This window comes from Dipteris shenzhenensis, chromosome 5 (genome assembly GCF_047967505.1).
Source record: "Dipteris shenzhenensis isolate YYH24624 ecotype China chromosome 5, Dip_SZ_1.0, whole genome shotgun sequence".
Taxonomy (NCBI): domain Eukaryota; kingdom Viridiplantae; phylum Streptophyta; class Polypodiopsida; order Gleicheniales; family Dipteridaceae; genus Dipteris; species Dipteris shenzhenensis.
The window spans coordinates 31,104,022-31,118,610 of NC_141600.1; the positions used below are offsets into that span (position 1 = coordinate 31,104,022).

Genomic DNA, 14,589 nt, shown 5'->3' on the forward strand with positions numbered 1-14,589 from the left:
GTCTGCATTTGTTTTAAAAATTGTGAGACATGTGCCTAAGCTAACCAAGATTCTCATTTCACTGGCAAGCATTATCCTTAATATTTGTTAGGGTATCCTCTATTAGCACTAGCATGCTAATTAGTGGTCCTCATGACATTTTTGTCATAACCTTCTCAGATTTCCTCTCTAGAACTTGCTAGATTTAAGGATTTTCTAGCCCAAATCAGTGTCAAAGCCTTCTATAAAAAATTGATAGCTCATTTTGTTCTATTGACCCTATCACTTGTCATCCTTGCATAGAGGCCATGCTTATCCTCTCTGTATCATTCCAATTTTGTTCTATTGGCCCTGTCGCTTGTCGTTGTGTGATTTTTAAGGTTAGCAATTAGCTTGTTCATCTTGATGCTTAAGCAAGCATCATCCTCTAGCATTAGCTAGGATTTTGTTTTTTGTATTTCTTCTTCTTTGGGAAAATCATACAATCCCTTAGAATTCAACTAAATTTTGCATGTGGCCCACATGATCTTCGTGACTCCATGAAATGTCTTCTTCACTACTTTGAAACTATTCTAAAATTGAAAGCTATTATTAAGTAATCTTGAATTTGATAAGGAATGTGTGCATGGAGTACAGCCAGTGGCATATAACATGTGCTTGCATGATTGTGATTTGGAATCTCAAAGCACATATATATTAACTTTCAACACTTACATGATTATGATCTAAAATTTCAAAGCAAAGATATATTCTTTTTCATATGCTAGCTAGATGTTCTATTTAATACATGCTAACAACCTTAAAGTGTAGCACATTAACATGTTCATGCCCACCTTACATTAGAATGGGGAGTCCATGTTCAGGGTACATTCTACCTTGAATATTCATTCACTAGATCTTCCAACCATTAATAGACAACTAGTAAAAGTACAAATAGTCGAATCATGGTCAGAAAGACAAGTCATGATCAGGATATACAATTTGCATTAAAGAACACTCTTGAAGCAACTGTAGAAAGATACATCCTTTTCATTAAGAACCAGTCGAATAATACCCAGTATCCACATAGAAGTTACCCAAAAGATATACATAGTCTTCATACTGCCAGACTGTAGTAAAAGTATCATGATTTAGACTACAAGTTCCAAACACATGCTAAAAGGCAGTTATAACTGCTTTCTTGGTTCCTACTAATAGTTACACATATTACTATTGGCCCATGATCTTCCTAGGACTTATATGCCTAACCTATGACTTAGGCTAAATGCCAAAATACCCCTTGACACCTGGCACTTCTAGTGGAGAGGATTTTTCGAAAATTGGGAGACACGAACCCTTTAGATTAAGTACTCCTTCATACATTTAAGGTCTATGGTTTGGGAACATTTGAGATCAATGCTTTCCTTGATAGCTTGCTTGTCTACTACACTGGTAGCCTCATTGGTGACTTTGGAGCGTGGAGTGTCTTCCAATTCAATTGTATCATCACCATCGAGCTGTGCTGTGTCTCCCTTTTCCATGCTCATATGTAAATCTGCAGCCTTGTGGGGATCATCATCAGTAACATCATCATTTGTCCTCTTCGCTTCCTGCTCTGAAGAAAAATGAAGTCTTGACTTTGGAGTGGTGAAGGCATCAGATGTGTCTTCAGCCTATAGCGAGCTTTCCCCTAGGGCATGTTTCGATTTGTACTACAATTATTGTATTTCCTTATCCATAATCTCATACGTATATGTGGTAGAAGCAAAAGCTTCATAAGGCCATTTTGCAACAACTTGTGCCCTATTTTTTATATTCATCCACAATTGTTGTGAGGCTTCCATCAGCTGTATTTTTAAGTCTTGGATGTCTATACTAGACATAAAAATGTCACCCACCTTCTCAACCATCGATTGCAGTTGCTTTTCAACATTTTCTAGTGTGTGGATTCTCTCTTTAAGTATAATATTGTCCAGACTCCACTTGCAACATAACCTACCCCTCAACAATGTATTGTAGTTCATTCGAGAATTCAGTTTTTATTTATTCCAACCATTTTTAAATAGTAGGGAAACATGCATTGAGAGATCTCAACAATGGAAGTGTAATGGAAGAAGGTGAGAGAAAGAGGGAGAGCCATAAGAGAGCGTCACAAGTTTTGGTGGGTGCAGAACACCCTAATCTTCTATGTCATCCATATATATATATGTGTATTTGAGTATATTACATAATTGGGGTTAAGGTACAATGGCCTTTAACCCCCACAACCTCCCACTTATAGGCCAATGTTCCTTTAAGGGAGAACATCCAATGAGCATACTATCCAATGCCCATCAATACATGACAATACTCAAACCACTGACTAGGTAGACTCTTTGTCAACATATCTGCAGGGTTATCATCTGCATGGACCTTGACAAGCTCTATGCACTTGTCCTCAAGTAGCTCCCTGATAAAATAGTACCTAACCTGAATGTATTTGGTCTTTGCATGAAAGACGGGATTCTGTGCTAGCTGAATAGTGCTAGCTGAATAGCAATCAGGAATCACTATGCAATGTCGGTACACCTCCGCGCAATCAATAAGCATCACATAGTCTACCCCTGGAACAAATCTCCTAGGTGGTCTAGACACTAGATTTTCTTCTCAAGGGCATTTCAATTTTTTGTCCCACCTACATATCAGCCACATTTGGCTCATTATTGCCACCAATAGATGATCCATCATTTGCCCTTGATTGTGTACTTGTGGGAGTACTTGGTGGCACCATTTCCTGCACATTCGGTGCATGGACAACTTACTGTCTATCAACATATGCGAGTGGATTCACATCCTAGAAAGTGATTCTCCTCATTTCCACATCCCTCATGGGTGTCTTATAAATCTTCTTCTCATTGAAGACCACATCATGGCTTCTTATGATTTTCTTTCCTTTTGGATCCCAGAGATGATAGCCCATCTCTCCACTTTCACCATAACCTGGAAAGATGCATTTCCTAGACTTAGGATCTAGCTTCTTCCGAAGCTCTTTTGGCACATGTGTATATTCCTCACACCCTAGATATACTTAAATGAGAGTAAGAGGGCTTTTGCCACTCCATGCCTCTTTAGGAATACCACCATCCAAACTCTTGCTAGGTGATCTATTGATCACATGCACTGCAGTCTTCATTACCTCAGCCCAGAAACCACCAGAAAGACTTGCATTTGAAAGCATACATTGCAACCTTTCTTGAATGGTGCGGTTCATCTGTTCTGCAACTAGATTCTGCAACTAGATTCTGCTTTGGAGTACGAGGGGACGTGAGCTCCCTCTTGATCCCACCTGTATCACAGAAATGCAGAAAGTCATAAGAGATATACTCTCCACCATTATTAGTCTCTAGGGATTCAAGCGTTCTACCTGACTAATTTTTAGCCAAAGCCAACCATTTTTGAAATACCTAGAACATGTCGCTTTTCCGAGCTATAGCATAAGCCCACACTTTCCTAGTTGCATCATCAATGAATCACATAGTATTCAGCCCCACCTAATGACCGTGTAGGCATGGGACCACATACGTCCGAATGCACTAAATCAAGCTTTTCAAGCTCTTTCTTTCCCCTTCTTTTATGGGCTGATTTATTTGCTTCCCATAGAGACAGTGCTCACAAAATTCAAAATAAAAAAAACTCAAATGCGGTACATAACCCAAATGGCATAAGAGTTTCATTCCATTCTGGCTCATGTGCCCTAACCGCAGCAATGCCACAAAGAAGTACTTGGCTGGTCAGTTATTAGAACAACATGATCAGACACCCCTGATACATGTAAGGGATAGCCCTTTTGAATTTTCCAACTCTAAAAGCCAAAAGTGGCATGAAAACCAGCATCATCTAGCTGACCCACTGAAATGAGACTCTTGGTTAGCTTAGGCACATGTCTCATATTTTTTAAAACAAATGCAAGCCCATTTGTAAAAGAAAACTTTATGTCACCTGCTCCTACTATGTCACATGTATAGTTATTTCCAAGATGCACAAAACCTGTCTTTCGACTATCATAAGTGGAGAACCATTCCCTATGGGGAGTAACATGGAATGAAGCACCAGAATCCAAAATCCAATCTTGGGAATATGCAACATCTGAAGTGCTAAGCAAGTCTACACGTAGACTAGACATGGAAAGAATGTCATTGTCACTATCATCAGTGATTGCATTAATCTCCTCGATCTTCATTTTTCCTTTGTTCTCCCTTGGACTCTCTTCCATCTTATTTGCAACCCAATTTGTAGTCGTTTTCTTATCCTTTTGCTCTCTTTTGAGTTTGTAGCAATCCTTTTTCATGTGGCCCTTCTTACCACAGTGGTAACACTCAATGTTCTGTGCCCTAGATTTGCTACGAGACTGCCCTCTTTCTTGGGACTTCCCATGAGCTGTGATTTGCCCCTTTGCACATTTAAGGCTGCATCCTGCTTGTTGCCATCTATAGACTTCCGTCTAATCTCCTCAGTTTAGTACTCCACCATGTGCAAAGTTACTGATAGCTATACGGAAGGTATCCTATGAGGATGACAATGAACATAAGAGAATTATTGCCTTAGTCTCCGCATCAAAATTCATTTTCTAAGCCTGAAGCTGGCTAAAAATAATATTGAATTCATTCAAGTGAGAAGCAATGGAGACCCCTTCCTTCATTTGTAGCTCTAATAACCTCTTCATGAGGTAAACTTTATTAAAGGTAGTTTCCTTCTCATAGGTGGCACATAATTTCTTCCACAAATCTTTCGTAGTCTGCTCATTTACTACGGCAAAATAAACTGACTCTACAAGATGAAGTCTAATAGTAGACTTTGCTAATGCATCCAACTCAATCCAATTATCCTCAGACATATCTCAGCTTTAGCTTCAACCCCTGCCAAGGGTCTAATCTACTTCTTTTTGAATAAGCACATCCCTTATCTGTTCTTTCCACAAAGAAAAGTTTGTCCCATCAAACTTTTTAATGCTAAAAAACTCCTTTTCAGACATGGAAGAGGATGCCATGATGCAAATGAAACAAAATCCCAAATGCTAGTACCTACAAGAGAGAAATCACACCTAATACTAGGTGCATGCAATATGTCTACCTTAATGAAGGATAGTGTCACCAAAACTCAAGGCTCAAAGCATCAAAATGCAACTGACTCATCTGCATATACTATGCATCCATATGAGTAAATTTGGCAGAAAAGAAAATATGAACCCGCAATGACAAAACAATGGCAAACCCAATGCCAATAAGAGCCAAATGCCTCAAGCATAAGCACCGTCCATGGGCATAAGCATCAATAATGTCTCATCCAAGAGATCATAGCACAACCTGTGCATCCACTGCAATATGTCAAAGCTATCCCTCAGCATAAAATAGCATCTGTGTGCTAAACGTCCATCAATAAAGCGTCCCACAAGGCAATCTGGGCTAATCAATGCATCCAACAAGGATCGCAATGCATCCAAATGGCCTGTAATACATCCACTGCAACCCAATGCAAACCACAAATGAGCACACATGACTCAGCAGACTGTAACCAGAGTGATCTGCATAAGGGATATCCAAGAGATCATGGTCCCACGGCAATGACCGCTATTGAAAATAGAACCTCAGATGTCTCAAAACATGGGCGTCACTACACAATCAAACTCAGCAAGACAATCTATAAATATCTCTCTTCTACCACAACTCCAAAATCTCATCCAATGATGGAGTAGGAGCCAGTCAAACCTTGCATTTCTTTGCAAAAAAAGAACCTTAGGAAACTTAACCTTAGCCAAAATGCCACATGGCAATCAATGACAAGCTCTTAGAAACTTTGAGAAATTTCCTTCAAAGAGATGATGGAAAAACACAGAGAATCACAACTCCTTTGATTCTTCACAGAATAGCAAGCAGCTTTGTAGACATATGTTTCAGGCAACGGGATAGACAGCTCTACAAATGGAGGCTCGGATGTTGAGTTTCCACTCACACAAAAAATGACGGAATGAAGACATTGGAGTAGACAAATCTTCACTACAGCTTTAGAACTTCACGGAATTGAAAATAGCTTCATAGGTAGAAGATTTGGACTGCTCTAAATCCACTCAGAGTGTTTGAACTACAAATGGTGGCCTGAATATGGAGGTCCAACACACAAAATCCATGCAGAAAATTTAATTTCATCACTTCTTGCAGAAGCTGTAACTTTTCACTCAAAACTCGGATGATAGAGATATTAAAACAAAAATGAAGTACTCAAAGTCTTCTACAACTTTTCTTTAGATCTCACGGCAAGATTCAGCTTCTAGAGAAAGATATCTTCATCACAAGACTCTCAGGTCTAAAATAGACTGTCTTTTTGCCTCCAAATCCACCTATTGGCTTGCAAAAAACCACTCAGAGGACTTTCCAAAAGTTTCTACAAGGTCTCTACACATCAGGATGCAGGTAAAGACACCCAATTGAGCTTCTCCTTCCTCCCACAGAGCTATAGTAGCAGACTTCGGGCTCTAGGCTCAAACCCCGGCTTAGCTAGGACACCCACACTCTAATACTAGTTGAGAGATCTCAACAACGGAAGCGGAATGGAAGAATGTGAGAGAGAGAGGGAGAGACAGAAGAGACAGTCACACAAGTTTTGGTGGGTGCAAAACACCCTAATCTTCTATGCCATCCATATATATATGTATTTGAGTATTGTACATAACTAGGGTTAAGGTACAGTGGCTTTTAACCCCCACAAACATGTTGGACAGACACTATTTTGCTCTCTGAATCTGCTCCTCTTTCTGAGACTTGTATGCAGTATACTCAGTCTTCACTACTTCCAATTCTTGCCTCGTTACTTCAAACTATTTGTGCTCCTTCTTATGCATGGCAGCCTGCTTTAGCAATTCATCTTTGTTCGTCTGCAATGCCTGCAACAATTGAAAAGAAAATGTTTCCCCAACACCACTTCGTTGATCATGAAAGGAGTGAAGGATTCCCATAGCATGCTCAACCTCCTTAATGGAAATAGTTCGAGATAGGCATGCACTCAAACCTACGTCAGAAGATGGTATGCTCAATTTTTGTAGGGCTGGCACAACGACGGCCTTCATGGTAGAGGAATCCTCCTATAATAGAGTAGTGGCATTTTTCACCTTCAATTCTTGTAGTTGTTTGTAGTAGCTCGGACCCCCAATGGGTGTATCCCACAAGGCATCAGATAGTGGTGTGCCGAATCCTACCACATATGCCTCATTGGTGCTGTATTTAGTGGCCTTGTAGTCATTGAAAGACGGCCACTTTCATTTGTCTTCAAGGACATCACATTTTGCTTTTGTTTGAAGCCCCTTATGTGGCTTTAGAATTCCTCTGATCAACACGAAAGATCGTTTACTGTAACCATAGAGAGTGGAGATGAATGGACCCACCTTGGAGTGGCTATTCATTTATGACAAATCATTGCGATTGACCTCTGCCATTAGTTTTGCATAGATCCAATTCGTCCGTGAGATCTTCCATCCCTTTTCTACAACCCTAAGAATGGAATAGTTGTCTCTAGGCAAGGAATTAGTCTTCACCAACAATTGCACTCATTCCACGTATGATTCAAGTTGCTACATACAAAACACATAATCAACATTGTACAGGAGAAAGAAGTTTTTTGTTGTTGCTGGAGCCCCAAACTCTTGAATCATGTCGGCTTTCACATCCTTCTCATAGGAAATTTCTTCATCGACTAAGGGGAGCTTGGAAACATGCGAGGTCAATCCTAGATTCACTATCAAATCGGATGGGAGTTTGCCCCCTATCTGGTGCAGTTGCCCTTACTACTCTAGTGCATTAGGTTGGGCTTTCCACATATTCCATGGCAAGTTTGATTGAGCAGCCCTATCGTCTTTAGCCAATGGATATTATTCTGCAAATCAAGTGAAATGCTGAAAGTTCTCAAAGAACCTTATACCAATTGCTTCTTCCAGGGCGATGCTACTAGCTCCTCCCTCGGTTCTTCATTTGGCAATGCATGTGCAATAGGAGTTGGATCCGGTAGCTCTTTTATCTAGGGCTTTTATAGAGTGGTTGTTGTGCTAACCTCGCTTGTGAGCCATCTCATGATGTTGCTCTATTGTTGCCCCTTGTAAAAGGTACTTTGAATGGCATGCAAGCTCTGAGTTGTTGAGCGTATATGGGGATGGTACTGAAACCTTGCCCATGTAGGTGCCGAGAGGCGATGAACATAGCACTTGAGCTGTCTATTCAAGGTGAAGTTTAGCTCGAGTGAAGTGGCAAAAGGGGAATATGCATGTAGAGTTGGGCACAGTCCACCGTTCGAAGCCACCACCCACGAGTACTAGTTAGAGGACGACACTCACTATACTCACTGGTCGATGCAAAATTTGATGGTGTTGATTGATACAAGACAAATACCTCATACCCACTTGCACTTTAGTAGACATAATTGTCAGGCATGATATATATTGGAACGGTCATATAGTCAGACGATACAAGTGGGATAGTCAGATGACAATCGAAAATTCGGATACCAATCTAATAGTCGGATACCAATCGAGTACTTAGATCATAGTCAGAGAGTCAAATACCAATATGATAGTCAGATATCAGTCGGGCAGTGAGAGTTGGATACTAGGTGGATGGTCAGAGAGGAGTTAGATTCTTGTGGGACTCCGCCTAGTAGTCCAATTAAGTCAGCCAAGCCTTGGTCTCTGCTAGACCACATCAGATTACATTCGAAGCATCCCGAAAGGAGGTTGAGCAAATTTGCATCCAATTCAAAACCTGCTATTGGTGTTTGAACTATGTTTGGATGTCATGAGAAGAACAAAAATCTTTCCTCTATAGTTGAGTATGACTGAAAGGTGCAAAAGAAAATCATACTCCATTAGGCAACATCACATCAAACCTGATATCTGGACTTTGATCCAATAGAGGTCGACTTTGCAAAGATGGAAAACTGGTAGTGTGGTTCTATGGATCTAAGTTAGATGGTGGTCGGCGGATTCAATTCTAGCTCCTTTCTTCCACTTGAATCAAACTTGTAGTGGCATCCTGAGATCCTTTTATGTTCACAACTTTTGGACTTGGTGGGTCCAGTCCAACATAAGGTTTTAAGCAAAACCCATTCATAGGTGTCATAAAAATATTGCCACGTAAATCAGTGAGTTGAAAAGTTCCCTACTCAAACAAATCTACCACTCTGAAAGGACCATCATACCTCAACTAAAACTTTCTTGGCATTTTCGTCAATTTTGTATTGAACATGAGAACTAAGTCTCCCTTCCTGAACAACTTCAATTTAATATTTTGGTTAATCCAAGCTCTCCTTCGCTTTTGAATTATGTCCAGAGGTGTATGAACCCAACACCCTGTCTTCATCTAATTTAGCAATTGCTCAAGGCTATACTTAATTGAATCCTTGAAGGTGCTCTATAGCTACCTTGAGACTACATGTAATAAACTCCATAGGTACAATAGCCTCACACCCATAAACCAGTCGGAAAGGGGTCATACGTGTAGTGACCTTGTAAGCTGTTCCTAGGGCCCATAACATTAAATCCAATTTTTGATCCCAATCACTTGGATTATCTACTATTACTCTCCTGAAAATCTTCTTCATGATTTTATTGGAGCTTTCAGCCTGACCATTCCCTTGTGGATAATAGGCTGTTGATTTCTTATGTAGTACCATATGTATCTTAGTTAATATTTTGATTGTCTTATTAATGAAATCTGAACCCCAATCAGAAACAATCTCAATGGGTACCCCAATCTCACTACAATGTTGTGATAAAGGAGCCATGCTACACTCTTAGACTTATTGTCCTTAAGTGCCAATGCCTCACCCATTTTGTGTAATAGTTAGTTGCCACAAGGATATACTGGGTTACCACTATATTTTGCAGGTGGTTTAATGGGGCCTACAAAGTCCAATACCCATTTTTGAAATGGGGCTAAAGGAAGAATAGGCTGATGTGGCATTCTATCAGCATCCAAGGGTCGATCATCTCTTTGGCAAGGCAAATAGGCCTTTGCATATTGGTGAGCATCCTTCAAGACTGTGGGCCACCAAAGACTGGCTTGCATAATTTTCCTTCCTATTATCTCTTCTAAGAAATGTCCTTTGGCAAATCCTCCATGAGCCTCTACCAGCACTGCTTCTTACTCATGACTTTGTTCACATCTTCTAATCACCTGATCGATTACCCGGTGATAAAGAACACTAGCAATTACCAAGAAAGGCTTGCTTTGTAAGACAAGTTTCTTTCTTTGGTGTCTAGTCAATGAGTCAAGAATTAAACCATTCGTGAGGAAAAAAAACATGTTATCATACCAGGCTGTAAGATCTTTAAGCTGAACCATAAAGAGTTCTACATCAGGTAACTGATTTGGAATGCTAGTTGGATCTTCGCCGAAAGTCAGTCTACTCAAATAATCTACAACTAAATGTTGTTTTCTAGGTGTATGGATCACTGTGTAATCAAACTCTTGTAAAAGAAGCATCCATCTCACAAGCCTACCAATTAGTTGGGGCTTACTTACCAAATAAATCAATGCTTGGTGGTCTTCATGAAATACCACCTTGTTTCCAACGAGGATGCATGAATTTCTGCAAAGCATAAACCATTCCCAATGCCTCCCTTTTAGTGACACCATAGTTCTTTCCTACTTTTGATAGGACTCTATTAGCATAGGAGACAGGTTGGAACCATTTCTTATGTTTTTGTTGCATTAGAACTGCTCCATCCAATGCACCCACAAATACATTAAAAGGTAAGGACAAATCTGGAGGCTAGAGAATACATCACAAGGTAAGGACCAATCTAGAGGCTAGAGAATTGGAGCTATTACCAACATTTTCTTATTAAGAACATCAAAAGCTTGCTGCTCACACATACTTCCTCGATTCTCATGTTAACTTTGTGAACGTAGAGCAAACCTTAGAAAGATACCTCAAAAATTGATTGTGCCCTTTAACTTGACCTATAAACCTAGATAATTGCTTTACATTCTTTGGAGGCAAAGCTTGTTATATCACATATACCTTTCTAGGGTCAGTTTCCATACTATCCTCTAAAATAATATGCTTCAGTAGCACTCCCCTTTTGATAGCAAATGTACACTTTGCTAGATTAAGGCTCTACCGTGCCAACTGACAATTCTCAAAGGATAATCTGAGCTGGTCAAGATGCTCATTCCTCTTACCAAAAACCCTGGGGTGCCCAACTCCCTTTTTAAGAATACCTATCAAAATCTTGAGTATGAGATGAATTTAACAATATGCTATGAGTACAAATTAGTCAAATTAGCATGGTTCTGTTCTACACCAAAAGAGCTTTAAATATGTCTTTATGCCTTGAAATTTAGGTAACACATGAAAAAATCACATTAATTTAAACTAAGAGAGGTTTTCATATTTTAGTGTATTTTTTGTTTTACTCCTCCCCTCATCCAAAAGACCCCCCCCCTTGAGCATCACACATTATGAAAAATATGTACAAATGTTAAAATCTTGCATTATTTTCAAGGTATATACCATATATTTTGTGATAGGGGGGACATGATATTTTCATATTTTTCCCTTGCATATTTGAATTTTTTACAAGAAATACATCCATATTCAAAAAGGACCTTTTCCTCGCATACCCTAGATTTTGGACAAGGGTGGTGACATGATACATATTGAGTTGGTCTGCCAGGCCAAAAACTAAGAAATCATCAAAGAAAAACCCTCATAAAAGAGGTAAGATACTCTGCAAATACTTCTTGAATCCACTTTTGGAAGGTTGGTGGAGCATTCTTTAAGCCAAAGTTCATCAAGAAAACTATATATTTCATGACTTGCAATAGCATCTAACATAGTGTCATAGAAAGGTAATGGAAAAGGATCAATAATGGTAGCTGCATTTAACTTTCTATGATCAACACAAGTCTGCACTGTGCAGCTTTCCATTTTTCTTAGGAACTATTACAATGGGAGATAACCAACTAACATGATCCAAGGGATAGATAAACCCCACTTACATGAGCTTCTCCAACTCTTCTTTCACTTGCTTTGCATAGTTGGGATTCATCCTATATCTCCATTGGACATTTGGAACTGCATCTAGTTTGAGATTTATTCTATGTTGACAAAATGAAGTGTTGAGATATGGTGCCATGAGCACATAGATTAAAGGGCAAAGGTATGTGATAAGGAATGTATTAAAGTAGCCACCCTAAGATGTGGACTACATGATGTGGAGATGTGGATTGAGGATATCCACAAGGAGGATGTGGATGAGAGGATCACACAAGTGTTGACTATTCAAAGGGCACTATCTATATAAGAGGCCTATCATGTATTGTTGAAAACACATTGCAATAGATATAGATTTACTATCTCCCTCTCATGTCTTATTTAGTGTGCTTTGAGCCTCCTTAGTTCTTTTGCTGATCTTGTGTGCACTAGGCTTAGTGGCGATCATATATTGGACCTTTCTCATGGTATCAGAGCTTAGGTGCTCCACAAGCCTAGGTAGATTAGTGAGTGTTTTCTTTCCCATGCTTTGTGTATAGAGAAATAAAATTTGGCACACCCATAGTACCTTTAGGGAGAGTTCTTATGTGTGAAACTATGTCCATGGAAGACATTTCAAGATTGATGATGCTGTGAAGAGGGTGTTGTTGCAAAAGGTGTTTTTACAAAGATGTTTCTCTACAAATGAAGACTTGCAAGTCTACGCGCCTCTGAATAGCCTCCTTCAATTGCCTCTTACCAAGGGAACTCTCCATCAAAGGCTCCAAAAGTCATGTGAGGCTCTAGCTCCTAGCAGCCTTATCTTCTGCATCGCCTCGACTCAGTCACGACTCCAAGTACTCTGATGGCCTTCACTCAGCCAGCGTTTGGCAACACTCTCAAGAGACCTTCAGTAGCCTGCAATAGGCATACAAGGCCAGCAGGTACCTCCATTGAGTGGCGACTTAAGTAGAGCTCAGGAGAGGTGACTAATGCCAGTAGCCTCTCAGCTCGACCAGCGACTCCACAGCCGGCACTACCAACGAGCTGGCCTCCAACAAGCCTCCAACCGCTCCGGGTCTGTAGCCTCTTCAATGTCTACTATGCCATTGCCAGTGAATGGCTTGACTCACTTGCACCTTTGATTGGGCACCGGTGTCAAACATGCCATAGCTACTTGTACCAGCGAGCATCTACATCAACGTCCATCTCCAGAGCCGAGCTCCTACCAGCAACCATCGCCTCAGCTCTTCCGTAGCCCACAAGCTTCTAGACTTGACTCCAGCAGTAGCCAACGGGCCTCCTTGAAATGTGCAATCAATAGCTCTAGCGCCCACGTAACTATTATATATGAACACCCAACAAGGTCCAAAGGCTCCTCCAAAGAGCCAAAAAGCAGCCACTCGCAGCATTTATGACCAAGAAGCATCACCAACGACCAGCCCTTCACACATCGCCAACCACCTGTGCAGCAGACTCCATCGAACCGCGTCAACCTTCAGAGTAGCTCCTCTAGCAAGGAACTATTCACAACCTGAGACTCCACAAGCAAGGCAAGAGCAAGCCTATGCTCTACAAACAGCCTCATGGGAGCCTCTCTCCAACAAACAACGATGCCATCCACGTACAGTAGCTTCATTTCCATCGCCATGAAACTTGCATGTTCTCTAAGGTCTACTCTTGAGACACGTGGCAGATAGAATTTGACCCAGGATAGTAGGTTAACCTTGGTTAAGTTCATCTGACCCTGGGTGTGGAGAGGATAAGGACACATGGAAAATAAGAATTTTAACCATAATTAAGTTTAGGTTAACTGCCACATCACCAAGTGCCACCTAAGCACATAGCCCCTGCCAAGCACAGTTTGAATTCTACATGTGAATCCCTGTGCCACATTAGCAAAGGCCTTCTCTTCTTCACAGAAAGTTCGACAAGGCATAACTTGAAATTTAGGAAGAATTTGTGCACGCTCCAAAAAGGAAAAGTCATCGTCTTTTCAAGCTCTACGTTCTATCAAGTCAGAATCATTGTATGCAATTAGACACTGCCAATATTGAAAGAAATCAATTGGTAAGACCTTTGCAACAAATGACAAATCAAAGCATGAATGCACACATCGTTGTCATAAGTATGCCAAAAGCACAAGTGCATGAGATGACCATAGCACGAAGCATGGCATCCACACATAAAGCATTAAGGCACATGGAAGAACAAAGCATCATGCATCAAGCTATGAAGCGAACGCCATCGACATGAAACATTTAAAAGTAAAATCCTTTCCACCTTCAGCCCATATGTTTTGTAAATCAAGCCTGACCACCTGAGAGTAGCTATGAAAGCACCCAAGGGAGGTATTGACATGTAAAAACCACACTTGACCACCTTAAGTAGCAATGCATGCACTAAGGGGAGGTGATGGAATGTAACCCGCATCTGACCACCTTGTAGTAGCCAAAGGATCATGGCACCAAGGGGAGGTGTTGAGATATGGTACCATGAGCACATAGATTAAAGGGCAAAGGTATGTGATAAGGAATGTATTAAAGTAGCCACCCTAAGATGTGGACTACATGATGTGGAGATGTGGATTGAGGATATCCACAAGGAGAGATGTGGATGAGAGGATCACACAAG

The 14,589-nt window shown here is 40.5% G+C and overlaps 1 non-coding gene across 1 annotated transcript; it reads right to left on the reverse strand.

Moving 5' to 3' along the window:
• Positions 1–237: 237 nt before the first annotated feature.
• Positions 238–343, reverse strand: LOC147901873 (U6 spliceosomal RNA). The gene has a single exon (XR_015541065.1). It is a non-coding gene; the product is annotated as a U6 spliceosomal RNA (small nuclear RNA).
• Positions 344–14,589: the final 14,246 nt, after the last annotated feature.